Source organism: Phalacrocorax aristotelis, unplaced genomic scaffold (genome assembly GCF_949628215.1).
Source record: "Phalacrocorax aristotelis unplaced genomic scaffold, bGulAri2.1 scaffold_120, whole genome shotgun sequence".
Lineage (NCBI taxonomy): Eukaryota > Metazoa > Chordata > Aves > Suliformes > Phalacrocoracidae > Phalacrocorax > Phalacrocorax aristotelis.
This window is the reverse complement of record NW_027441348.1, coordinates 135,831-148,266: the sequence shown is the minus strand read 5'-3', so window position 1 is coordinate 148,266 and position 12,436 is coordinate 135,831. Positions and strand designations below refer to the sequence as shown.

The 12,436-nt window shown below is 46.5% G+C and overlaps 1 long non-coding RNA gene across 1 annotated transcript in view; it reads left to right on the top strand.

The window, feature by feature from the left end:
• Positions 1-274, top strand: part of LOC142051382 (uncharacterized) — a 58,421-nt gene extending 58,147 nt beyond the window's left edge. Inside the window, exon 3 of the long non-coding RNA XR_012658449.1 lies at positions 175-274. This is a non-coding gene — a long non-coding RNA (uncharacterized LOC142051382). The remainder of the gene's footprint in view (positions 1-174) is intronic.
• The last annotated feature ends 12,162 nt before the right edge of the window (positions 275-12,436 follow it).

Genomic DNA, 12,436 nt, shown 5'->3' with positions numbered 1-12,436 from the left:
CGTTAAGTGTGGTGAAGGTAAGGGGCCATCCCTCTGCCTGGAGGCTCCCGGCTCTGTCTCCAGCAGGTGCCCCGCAGGTGCGGCCACAAGGGCTGCCTGGAGGGGAGAGTCGGGGCCCCCAGGGACCGGGGCTGTTTGTTGCCCCAGGGAGCCCGTCCCAGAGCGGTAACAGAGTGGGAGCATGGCCGAGCAGAGCCTGAGAGAGATGTGACACTGTCCTCTGGCACGCTCCCGCTCCGCTGTGGGGTGGCCGCCAGCCTGCGGACAGGGGCTGGGGGGGCTGCCCCACCTTTTAGATATTAGCAGAGCTCCCCTTTTTTGGGGGGGTGGGTGGGGTGGGTGTGTGTACCTTTGTAAATGACACTATTAATGAGCTGCAGGTTGGAGCAGATTCCCTTGTTTAGTGCCCTTCTTGGGGTTGAATCACAGATTCTTAGGTTGGAAGGGACCTCAGGGATCACCTAGTCCAACCTTACTATAATAAAATAGGGGGAGTCCTGGGCGGGTGATGATGTCATGCAGGGCACCCCAGTGTCAATGGGGGAGCTGATAATGCATCAGAGGAGCAGGTCAGTGTGTGTGGGTCATCTAGGGGTTCCCCCCCCTCAAAAAGGGGGGTTGCAGCCCAAAAATGCCAGAAAATTCAGGGGGCTATTAAGAAAAATATTTTAAGAAGCAAACGTGGGTGTGAGGCACTGAATTAGAGAAAACCTCTTATTTTATATATATTGAAAAGTATTATTACTTTATAGATGTATAAAGGGATTTTAGGATAGAAAGAATTCTACATTGAGATACGGGATTTTAAAATACAAAAGTAACTCGCCTGTCTACATATATTTAAAATAAAAAATAAAGGCGTTTAAAATGAAGAAAAAGGATTTATGAAGGAATTCAAAATAGAAGGAAGTCTGACTAGAGCGAGCATCTACACTTACTGTGTATTACATAGTCTAAGTAGATGTCTAAATAGAGAAGTTGAAAAAGATTCAAGTGTCAGAAAAGTATAAGTAAGCAGATAGCTAGTCTAAATAGGTGTTCTATGTATGTATTGATATGTAAGTCTAAACAGGTATGTGGAAATAGCTATTCTGTGTAAGTGTAAATAGTCTAAATAGATATGTGTAAAATATATGTATTCCATAAGCATATGGATGTGTAAGTACACACATAAGTGTAAATGTCTATGCTATATAAGGTTTTTAAAATGCAAAGAAACCCTATTTATACATAGGATTTATAAATTGGACAACGCCCCTCAACTCCCCCCATCAACTGAAGATACAAATGTGCTTTCAAATGCTGCCCCTCTCGCCTTCTCCTTTTCCTATCCCAGTGTGGGCCTGATTCCCCCAAATGGGGATTTTCCCCTATGGGGCCGCATATGCGGAGTGGGAGCTGCTGCCAGGGTACAAAAGAACCCCAAACCTTTTGAGTCTGGGTCTGCAGTGGTGGGGGGTGGTGGAACCAAAGCAAACTGGAAGAGTTAACTCCAGGTGGATTTGTGCAGCTGGAAAGCAAGAAAATGGCTGGGGGCTATGAAAGGGGGAAGGGGCTCTTAAGATGCAAAACCAGAAGTTAACTGTTCTATCTCTGAATGCTTATCCAGCTGAAAGTTAATTGTTGCGGAACGCTTGTCTAGCCGCTGTGTAAAATAATTAGCAAGGAGGCCTGGAATCCACTTGCGAAGGACAAATTCCTGAGAAGGATGGAAAATTGTCTAAAGAACCAGGTAAAACAGTAGTTTAGACAAGTGTCAAGAGATAACTGAGTCTGCGCAAAACCAAAAGGTTACTAGCAGTGATGAAGAGGAGCCAGCAGCCTTCATCTTTACTACCCCCGATCACCACCACGAGGAGGCACTGCGCAAGCTCAGTTGGGAAAGATTTATGGAAACTACTTTTTTGGCTAATTTTAATACGACGTGGGGAAAGGTCATGCATATCTATAGGCGTATTGGGAAATTGTATGTATCTGTAATGCTTTACTATATAAATGGAAGACAAACTATCACACAGGCGCGCATGACTTTGGTGGGACTACCCCCCGTGCTGCCCAGCACTGAATAAACATACCTACTTCACAATCTTACAGATTGTGGAGTCCGCTTTCCGCACATCAGGTAGGTGGGCTGGGGAGTGACAAAACAAACACACACCACAAAAAAAAAAACCTACAAAAAACTCCAAATGAAGAAAACCCATGGACCAGCCACTCTCATCCACAAAACATAAACTGAAAATCAGCAATTCTTGTGGTTCAAAAACACAACCCCCCCCACTTTATACAATGTTTTTGAAAAAAAAACCCCAATTTTTATATTATTAAAAAAAAAGGACTCAAAACACAAATCCCCAAGAAACCCAGCAAAATGGAAAACAACACAACCCAAAGATAAAAAAAAAACCCTCCAAAGCAATAATTGACCAACCCAACCCTATAAAAAAAAAAACTATGAAAATCCTGTTTTGGGGATTACTAGGTGTGAAACACCTGCATTTGGAAGGGCATTTCTGGGGCTTGTCTGGAATGGATTCTCCGCAGTGGGTCAGTTATCTGGAGCGGATCATCATCTGCAGGTTATCCCAGGTGAGTTGCCCGTTGTGGATTATCCTGGGGGGACCCCCTGGTGTCAGTCATCCCCATGCATGTTCCCCATGGAGTGTCTGCCCAGACATTCCCCCATCCAGCAGTGTCTGTCTCCTCCCCCACCCTTCCTCTCCATGTGTCTGTGCCCTCCCTTCCACTGAAATGGGCCTCCTGCATGAGGTTTTCTCCTGTGTGGGTTTTTTCTTGGTGACATGCCCTCACTTACCCTGGCCTCCTGTTCTGTGCTCGCTGAAGCCTTGTGCTTATGCAGGATGAGCAGAGCAGGGTCCTGGCAGTGCAGAGGCGAGGCGAGGTGCTGACAAGCCAATGAAGGCCAAGGCTCAGCAGTGCACAACTCCTTTGCAGGTCAGCCACTGGCATCTGGTCTGCCTGGCTGCCCCGTGCCCTGACGCACAGCTGCCCCCATCACCCCAAGCAGCCTGCCTTCAGAAGGGCAGCTGTGTTCCCCTGATTTTACTCCTTTAGGTTTGACACTTTGGGCTTCATTGAGTAAGCATGATGTGCAGCAGCAGCAGTGAAAGAGCTGTAGCCGTGGTGGGGAATCGGTAAGCATAGGTTCTTGGTACGCTATAGCATTGCCCTGCAGTCTCATAGGGTTATCTCCCTGCGGCAGTGCCGTAAGGAAGGGATGAGGCTTTTTCTAACACCAGCAAGAATGTTTAGTGTGGTACCATTTTGGTCAGATTTTTAGTATAAATAGCTGTTAATAGTTTTTTAAGTGTTCTACTCACTTAAGCTGTAAAGGATATGTTGTGTTTCAAGCTGATTCATTTACTTAGAAACCTCCTTTGACTGAACTGATAGACTATGCCTTAGGCTGACAACAGTTTGTATTTTCATCTGCTCCCATTTTTTTAATATGGTGACATATAGTTAGATTTTTGTTTTTCCAACATCTTGATGAAAGCATCTCGGTATGCTCAGTAAATACGTCCCCACCCATGCTTGCTTCCTGTTACTCGGGGCACACTAATGTCACTATGGGTGGGGAAATGATGCAGCAGAGCAGCAGGTGAGGGGGGATGGTGCGTGAGGGATTTTAGATGGTGGTCAGTGTAGGGCCACAGTGGAAGAATCAAGCTGAACACAGCTGTGAGAACGCAACCTCCAAGGTGGGAAGCGGGAGGATTGGCATTGCACAATATGTTGTTGCAACCCCAGAACCGCCGTTAGCTGGCAGAGCACGTACCCGGCAGGCCTGGTTGCATGTGCCGGCCACGCATGCGGCAACGTCTAGGCAGTACTTTTGCCTTGAATCTGCTGAGGGTATAAAAAGGGGCGTCTCAAAGCAGAGCGGGGGGGAGACAGAGCACGCTCTGGGAACCACAGGGGACACCCTGAAGGTGCCACGCCTACCTCCCTTCTCCACGATGACCTTGCTCACGGTCACCCTCCTGCTCGGCGGTGTCTCGGGCATAGTCAGGTTGGTCAGACTCCGATGAGGGGAAAACAATATGCTAGTAACTGCTTCTGCAAGGCTCTAACAGAGCAATAAATACTGTTGTGCTTTTGAAATATCATATGTTGGGTGAATTTTGTGCATAGGAATCCTGCTAACCTGTTACAGATGGGGGTGTAATGGGGGGTCCCTCCCCAAAGAGTCGTGGGGGGATTATTACATATTATAAACTATAAGTATGGGTGTGTGACATTGCAATAAAGGAAAAGGGTTTTTTTTCTATTTTGAATTCCTTCCTCTATATAGAGTTTAAAATGCACAAAAAAATTGTCTATACAAGTTTTTTATATTTTAAGAGCCTGTACATGCTTCTACTTTAAAATAAACTTTTTACCTACTGTATAGTACAAAGAACTTGGAATATAAAAAATTTAAAGTTTTTTCTTTATTTATAAGTTAATATTGGTTTTCAAAATATATAAGAAGTCGTCTGCCTGGATAAAGCTATCTGAATTTAGTGTGTGTTCTATAATAAGCCTACCGCAGGGTCACAGGTTGGAAGGTTCTCAGGGATCATCTAGTCCAACCCTTCTGTTAGATATTCTATGTAATCTAAATAAAGATAATAAAATAAGTGTAAACAGGTATAGAGATAAGTAGATATCTGTCTAAATAGAGAAGTGTAAAATTAGTGATGATATATGTAAGTTTAAACAGATAGCTAAACAGAAGTTCTGATAAAAGTGTTGATCGGTATGTCTAAATAGATGCATAAATATTCTATAGATGTATATAGATATAGTCACAATAGATAATATCTGTTTACACTAAGTTATAAAACATCTATGTATTCCCTGAATATACATATATTTAGGTAGATACTTCAGTGTTAAAATATCTGCTATATAGGGTTTTTACAACACTAAGAAAAACACTATTTATAGAACGGTTTCAGAAGCTCAACCCCCCCCTTCATACGTACTGAAGTTATAAAAGCGCTTTCTAAAGCTGCCCCTTATCCCTTTTCCGCTCCAAGTCAGGGCCCATCCTCCCAGTTGGTGACTTGCTCCTGCAGGGCTGCGCTTGCAGAGCGAGAGCTGCTGCCACAGCACTAATGCATCCCCAAATCCCCGATTCTGGTCCACCTACCTCTCTGGTGCCCCAAAAGTTGTTGCTCTTTTGCCAGTTCTGCCCTGTACGCTTCACCTCTTTGTTTCTGGTTCCCATGTGCCTTGTTCCAGCTCTTTCCTCTGTCCTTCCTCCCTATTTATTCTTTTTCCTCTGTCACACTGCTTTTGGGTGCTGACCCTGGTAGCCAGCTCACTGCAACCATATCTGACGCGTGTGAAGGGACAAGGCTTCGCTGCTTCCTGCGCATTCCCAGATGCGTTTGCAGCCCCTGGGCTTCGGGGTGAGTGGCTGCAGCTGGGTCCAAGGGAGAAGATGATGTGCTGTTGGATGCAGCCGGTGAGTCTGAGGACAGGGCTGGCCCTGCTGTGCCAAGGGGCTCTAGCTGGGGAGAGGGCTGCCTGGACACTCCTGCCTGCAGGAGCTGGCTGAGGAGTGAAAGGAAGGGTGTTCCACAGGCAGGTGCCTCCAGCAAGGAACAGCGTGTCGTTGAGCAAGGAAGGATCCATCCCGGCCAGAGCACGCCGCCAGCACAAGGTAACAGGATATCAGCAGCTCTGTTGGCTATGTGCGTTGGCCCCCGTGTGTCCAGGAAACACGGTCGGAGAGGAGTCTCGGGGCACCCGCCTCCTGCTCCGGGAGGGGCATGGTGTGGGCAGCCAGCACTGTGGAGGGGGAAGGGGCAGAGGGAGAGAGAGAAACCTCAGGGCTGTGAAGGTGTCCTGCCCACAACAGGAGCTGCAGTGAGTCGCACAGCTCCTCCCATGCATCTGGGCCTATCCCTGCTATGCTTTTCCCAGTGTCTGTCTGCCTCCTTGCCTGTCCCTGCCTCTGTCTCCTTCTCAGGCTGCACAGCTCACCAAAGCTTTTTGGTCTTCTGCCAACACTGCCCTGCACCCCATCGCCTTCTATGTGTCCTTTCTATACCTCTCCTTTTCTGGCTCCACTCCTGCTATTTTTTTCTTCCCTATTACTTGTAAAAATTGCATTTCTAGGTCTGCCTCTACCCAGCGACCTATCTCCATTTCAGTGACTGACTCTGCTCTGCCCCGGCTTGCTCTTCCTACATCCTTTCTCTGTGGCCATCTATCTGTCTCCCTCTCTTGATATTTAACTTCTACCCACATGGCCAGAACCCCGTTGATTTTTACATTTGCGCTGTCTGTCTACGTTCAGTTCCGCGTCCACGTTTGTTTCTTCCTGCCTGTCCTCAACTAAATCACTTTTCCAATTTTGTTTGTCTTCATTGATTTAGTTTGCGGTCCCTATTTCTTACTTTTTCCTGTCTGACCCTTACTCCATTGCTTTTAAAATTCTCTTTCTAGGTTTAGTTTTACGAAGCTGCCAATCCCTAATTTTAAGGGTTATTTGTTGCTCATGCACCCCATTGCTTTTAAAATATTTTATCAAGGTGACTTTTTTTTTTAATAGAGTTAATAAGGTTGGAAAAGGCCTGTGGTATCATTGAGTCCAATCATCAACCCAACACTACGGTGCCTCCTACAGCGCCACGTATACGCATCTTTTGAACGCCTCCACGGAGGGCAACTGCCCCACCTCTCTGGACAGCCTGTTCCAATACCTGACGACTCTTTGGGTAAAGAAATTTTTCCTAATACCCTCTCTGATCATTCCCTGATGGAACTCGACACCATTTCCTCTTGTCCAATCGCTAGCTCGTTGGGAAAAGGAACCTACACCCAGTTTACTACAACCTCCTCTGAGCCTCCTCTTCTGCAGACTTAAACAACCCCAGTTCCCTCAGCCGCTCTTCATAAGACTTGTTTTCCAGACCCTTCCCCAAGCTTTGTTGCCCTTCTCTGGACATACTCAAACTACTCAATGTCCTTTTTGTCCTGAAGGGCCCGAAAGGGAACACAATACTCAAGGTGCGGCCTCACCAGTGCCAAGTCAGGGGTACGATCACTTCCCTACTCCTGCTGGCCACGCTATTTCTGATACAAGGCAGGACCCCATCGGCCTCCTTGCCAACCCAGGCAGACCGCCGCCTCACGTTCAGCCGGCTGTCAACCGGCACCCCCGGGTCCTTCTCTGCCGCACAGTTTTCCAGTTGCTCTTCCCCAAGCCTGTAGCATTGCATGGGGTCGTTGTGACCCGAGCACAGGACCCGGCACTCAGCCTTGTTAATTCTCATAGAGTTGACGTCAGGCCATGGGTCCAGCCTGTCCAGATCCCTCTGCAGAGCCTTCCTACCCTCGAGCAGATGAACACTCCCGCCCAACTTGGTATCATCTGCAAACTTACTGAAGGCACACTGTTCCCTCATTCAGAGCATTGATATAGACATGGAACAAGACTAGTCCTAAAGTTGACCCCTGGGGAACAGCGCTCATGACCAGCCACAAATTTGGTTTAACCTCTGTCACCACTACTCTTTGGGCTCAGCCATCCAGCTAGTTTTGTACTCAAGGAGTACACCTGTCCAAGCTAGGAACCACCAGCTTCTCCAGGAGAATGCTGTGGGAGACAGTGTCAAAGGCTTTACTGAAGTACAGGTAGATAACATCCACGGCCCTTCCCTCATCCACTAGGTGGGTCACCTGGTCATAGAAGAAGACTGGGTTGGTCAGGCAGAACCTGCGGTGTCTGGGCCTGATCCCCTGGTCATCCTGTACATGCCTGGTGAGCGCACTGAAGGTGAACCATTACTACCCTGGTGATAAACAGCCAGTCTACTAGAGACTGAGGCCAAGAAGGCCTCAAGTACCTCAGTCTAGTCCTCAGTGGCAGCATTCCCCACCCCGGCCCCCAGTAGAGGCTGGAGAGTCTCTTTGGCTCTCTTTCTGTTAGCATATATGTAAAAGCATGTTTTGTCATCTCTAATAACAGTGGCCAGTTGAGTTCTAGCTGGGCTTTTGCCTTCCTGGTTTGCATAACAAGCTCTGTGTTCTGTTCCTGACTTGCCTACCCATTCTTCAAAAGCAGTAAACTCTCCTTTCCCTGCCCCCCCGAGCCACCACAAAAGCTCTCTGTTCAGCCAGGCCTGTCATCTTCCTGCCCGTTTGTCTTACTGCACACAGGGACAACCTGGTTCTGCACCTTCCAGATTTCCTTCTTCAACGTCCAGCCTTCCAGGACCCCTTAGCCCTTCAGGACTTCATCCCAAGGAACCCTTTCAACCAGTGTCCCAAAGAGTCCAAAGCCTGCCCTCCGCAAGTCCACAGTATATATTTTGCCAGCCCCCCCTTCCTTATTTTGCCAGGCATCAGGAATTCTATCAGGGTGCAGTTGCTAGGCGCAAAATGGCTTCCAACCCCCACATCTCCCACCGGTCCTTCTGTTTCTAAAGAGCAGGTCAGTCGAGGCACCTCCCCAGTAGGCTCATTTACCAGCTGCATCAGGAAGTTACCTTCCACGTGCTCCATGAACCTCCTAGACAGTTTCCTCTGCTGCGTTTTCTTTCCAGCAGACATCTGGTAAGTTCAAGTGCCCCATGAGAATAAGGGGTAGCAACTGGGAGAGTTCTGCCAGCTGCCTGTAGAATTCTTCAGCTACTTCTTCATTGCAGTCAGGTGGTCTACAGCAGACCCCCAGCTGGATATCTGCCTCATTGGCCTTTCCCCTCATCCTTACCCATAAGCCGTCAACCTCATCCTCCCAATCATTGAGCTCTCTACAACCAAAACACTACCTAACGTACAGAGCCACCCCACCACATCTCCTTCCTTGCCTAACCCTTCGTAAGAGATTAGAGCCATCCATCGCAGCACTCGAATTGTACGAGGCATCCCACCGCATCTGGTGAGAAACCGTACTAGGAGCAGCTAAAGTCACTTGGTTTATTAAGCCTAGAGACAGGGAGACCTCATCTCAGTCTGCAGCTTCCTCACAAGGGGTGGAGGAGGCACAGGTGCCGATCATTTTTCTCCGGTAACCAACAATAGGACCTGAGGGAACGGCAGGAGGATGGTCCAGGGGAGGTTTAGGGTGGGTATTAGGAAAAGTTTTTTCACTCAGAGGGCCACGGAACAGGCTCCCCAGGGAAGCAGGCGCAGCACCAAGCCTGACAATAATCAAGTAGCACTAGGGCAACACCATCAGAGGCATGGGGTGAATTTGGGGCTGTCCTGTGCAGGGAAAGGAGTTGGACTCTAATCCTCGTGGGTCCCTTCTGACCCAGAACGTTCTATGATTCTGCGATGTCTGCGATGGCAAGAAAATCAAAGCTATCCCGCTGCACAACAGCTTCTATCTCCTGCCTTACGGCATCTATGCTGTGTGCATCGGGGTAGACCTGCTCAAGGTGGGATATTGATTTCACCCTCGAGCTCGGCATGCCGCCCCTAGGCTCTTCTTTAGCGAGCCTGGCTATATCCCTTCCCCTCCAAGTCTCCCTTAAAGCCGCCTCCCCGAGCCCTGCAAATTCCCAAGGAAGAATGCTTTTCCCCCTTTGAGATAGATGAACTCCTTATTCAATCCCTTTTAATTTTTTTCCATTGGTACCCTAACCACCCTTGCGTTTATCGTGTTCTTTTTGTGTACTATTATCACCTTTACTGTGGTCATTTGTTCATTTTCAGCTCTTTCCTTAGCACCATCGCTTTTAAAATTTTATGTCTGTGTTTTATTTCTATTACTATTTTTTAGTTGTTATTGTCTCTTAATCCCTCGGCTTTTAAACTTTCCTACTTTTGTCTCGTTCGCCGGTGTTACTTCTCAATTATTTTTCATAGCGCTCTCGCTTTTTACATTTCCTTTTCACGTCTGTTTTGGGTCACTGTCCTTATTGCATAAGATTGTCTTTATTTCCTAATACGCACTGCTGGCTAGGCTTTCTTTCTACAGCAACCTCAGTTCTCTTTGCTGTCTTTGCAAAATTATTTCTCGTCTCTCTTTAGCGCCCTTGCTTTTTCCATTTCCTTTCTACCTCCCTTCTAGGTTACAGTCTCTGTTTTAATTTTTTCTTTTATTTCCCTACAAGCCCTTCCTTTTTAAATGTTATTTATAAGTTAACTCTCATTCCTTTGGAAGTTTAAAAAGTTATTTCTTCTATTTCACTAATGACCTTGCTTTTTCCACTTAATTTCTACATTTCCATTTTACTTGACCGTTGCTATTTTTAATTTTTTCCCTCATTTCTTGAATCGTATTTTCCTCTAAAATTTTGTACAATTTTATCTGGTGTCTTTGTTTTAGTTATTTCTTGTCCTTAGTAGCAGTACCTTTGCTGTTATAATATTTTTCTATTTTCCATCCCTATTATTAATAGTTTGCTCTAGGTTTCCCTAATCCCTGACACTTTTTAGATTTCTTCCTTTAGCCCGTTTCCTGTGCTTATTTTGCTCTGTTTTCTTTCAAGTATATGTCTTCCCTTAACACCATCACTTCACCAGTTTTCTTCATCCATCTGTTTGCTGTCCCTATGTTTTAAATTTTATCTTTAGTTCCATAATCCCCCTTGCTTTTTAAACCTTTTCTATGCCAATTTTTCTCCCTTTGCTGTCTTTTTAAAATTATTTCTTCTCTTCCCTTAGCGTCACAGCTTTTAAAATTTGCTGTCTCTTTTAGATGGCTGTCCCTATCTATTTTTGCCCTTCCTTTTCCTAATCTCTTGCTTCCTAAATGTTCTGTCTACTTTTATTCCCTTTGCTGTTTCTCAGAATTATTTCTTGTCTTTCATTAGTACTGCTGCATTTTAACTTTCTTTCCGCTCCCGTTTCAGTTTCCTGTCCGTCTTTTCATTTTTCTTTGTTTTTCTAACATCCCGCACTTGATTTTTTTTTTTCCCCTACATCTCCAAGTCACTTGGCCTTTGGTGTTTTATGTTTTTCCCTATTTCTTTACTATCAGTTTTTAACTCCTCTGCCTAATGTTATCCATTGGCTGTATTAACACTTGAATAATTTCTTGTCTTTTGTTAGTGTCGCAGCTTTTAAAATGTCATCTTTTACCTCATAGGCCTTTTACCTCACAGTCTTAGACGTTCCCCAGCAGCACATTGTTGTCACAATCGCACCTCTCCAAGACATCTGTTCCCAAAAAAGAGCAATCTTTTTCTTTTCTATGCCATCTAGGATGCCTCCCGAGACCTTCCCTGTGCTCCACAGCATTTTGGTAGCATTTACTCTCCTTTTCAATCTCTTATCCCGCGAGCCTTTTGTGACCCCTCCGCTCCCAGTCACCGTGTGTCCAGAGAGCCCCTTTTCGTCCCACAACCCTGTTTTAGCTCAGTAGCAGGCTTTGGTCTTCCCTTGTTATCTCTGAACCCAGTCTTCGGGTTTGCTTGTGCCTCGGAGCGCTCTTAGCATACCGTCTGCTGACTACGGTACCTCCAGCCGGTCCCCAGCTCCTGAGGAGATCTGTAATCTGGTCACACCCCTCCAGACTGTATCCTCCTTTCCCAGAGCATTCTTTTGTCTCTGCGCCTCACCCAGGACCCCTCAGGGCGCCGCAACACCTACCGGCCCCTTTGAGGTCACATTCTGCGCACTTTTAGCTTTGCCGTGGCACTCACACCCCTCTCTCACCATCTGAAGATTTTCTGAGTCTGTATATGCTGCGCACAGCAGTCATTCTGTCCTTTCTTCCTTCTGTTTGTGCCTCTATTTGTTCCCTGGCTTTCTCATGTTGCGTTTACTGAGCTCAGATGCCCTCTGGATGTAATTGTCACATCCCCAAATACTTTTCTGTCTCTCTGCCTTCCTCAGGACATCTTCTATCCTAGTCACAGTCCTTTCCTAGACTCTCCTCAGGCTCCAGCTCCAAGGCTGCTTTGGTGTCTTGGGCTCCCTCGGGACTCCTCTGCTCCATTTGCTGAGTTCCCATGAGACATCCCCTCATAGAGATAGCCCAGGGCCCTGTTCTAGCTCAGAAGGGCACTTTTCACTCCTCTTTACCCTCCAGCTCTATTCCTGAGTCGGTATCTGTTACCCCGATCACTTTTTTCTTTCCTCAATTCTTTGCCGCCCCCCGTTCCAGCTCCCCCGAGAATATCTGTTAGTTTGGTCAATTCCCTTTTGAGCTTCCTGCATTCTCACCACTGCTTTAGTTTCTCTGGTCCATTACAAACTATTCCTATCCCTGTGACAACGCCTCTTGTTCTGCCAGAACCTTTCCTAAAGCCATCTTTGTACTCCGCAGTAATTAATTTGTTTTCTGTCTTATAGTATGTTTCTCTTTGCTATCTGGTACCCCAAAAATATCTACGGGTGGCTCTGATCTTCTCTTGAGATTCTTGGAGAATGAATAGCCTGGATCTATTTTTAGCAACACATGTCTCAATGAGTTTTTATTACACTTCCCCTTTTATTCTTTATTTAGCTGCTTATATGCTCATTA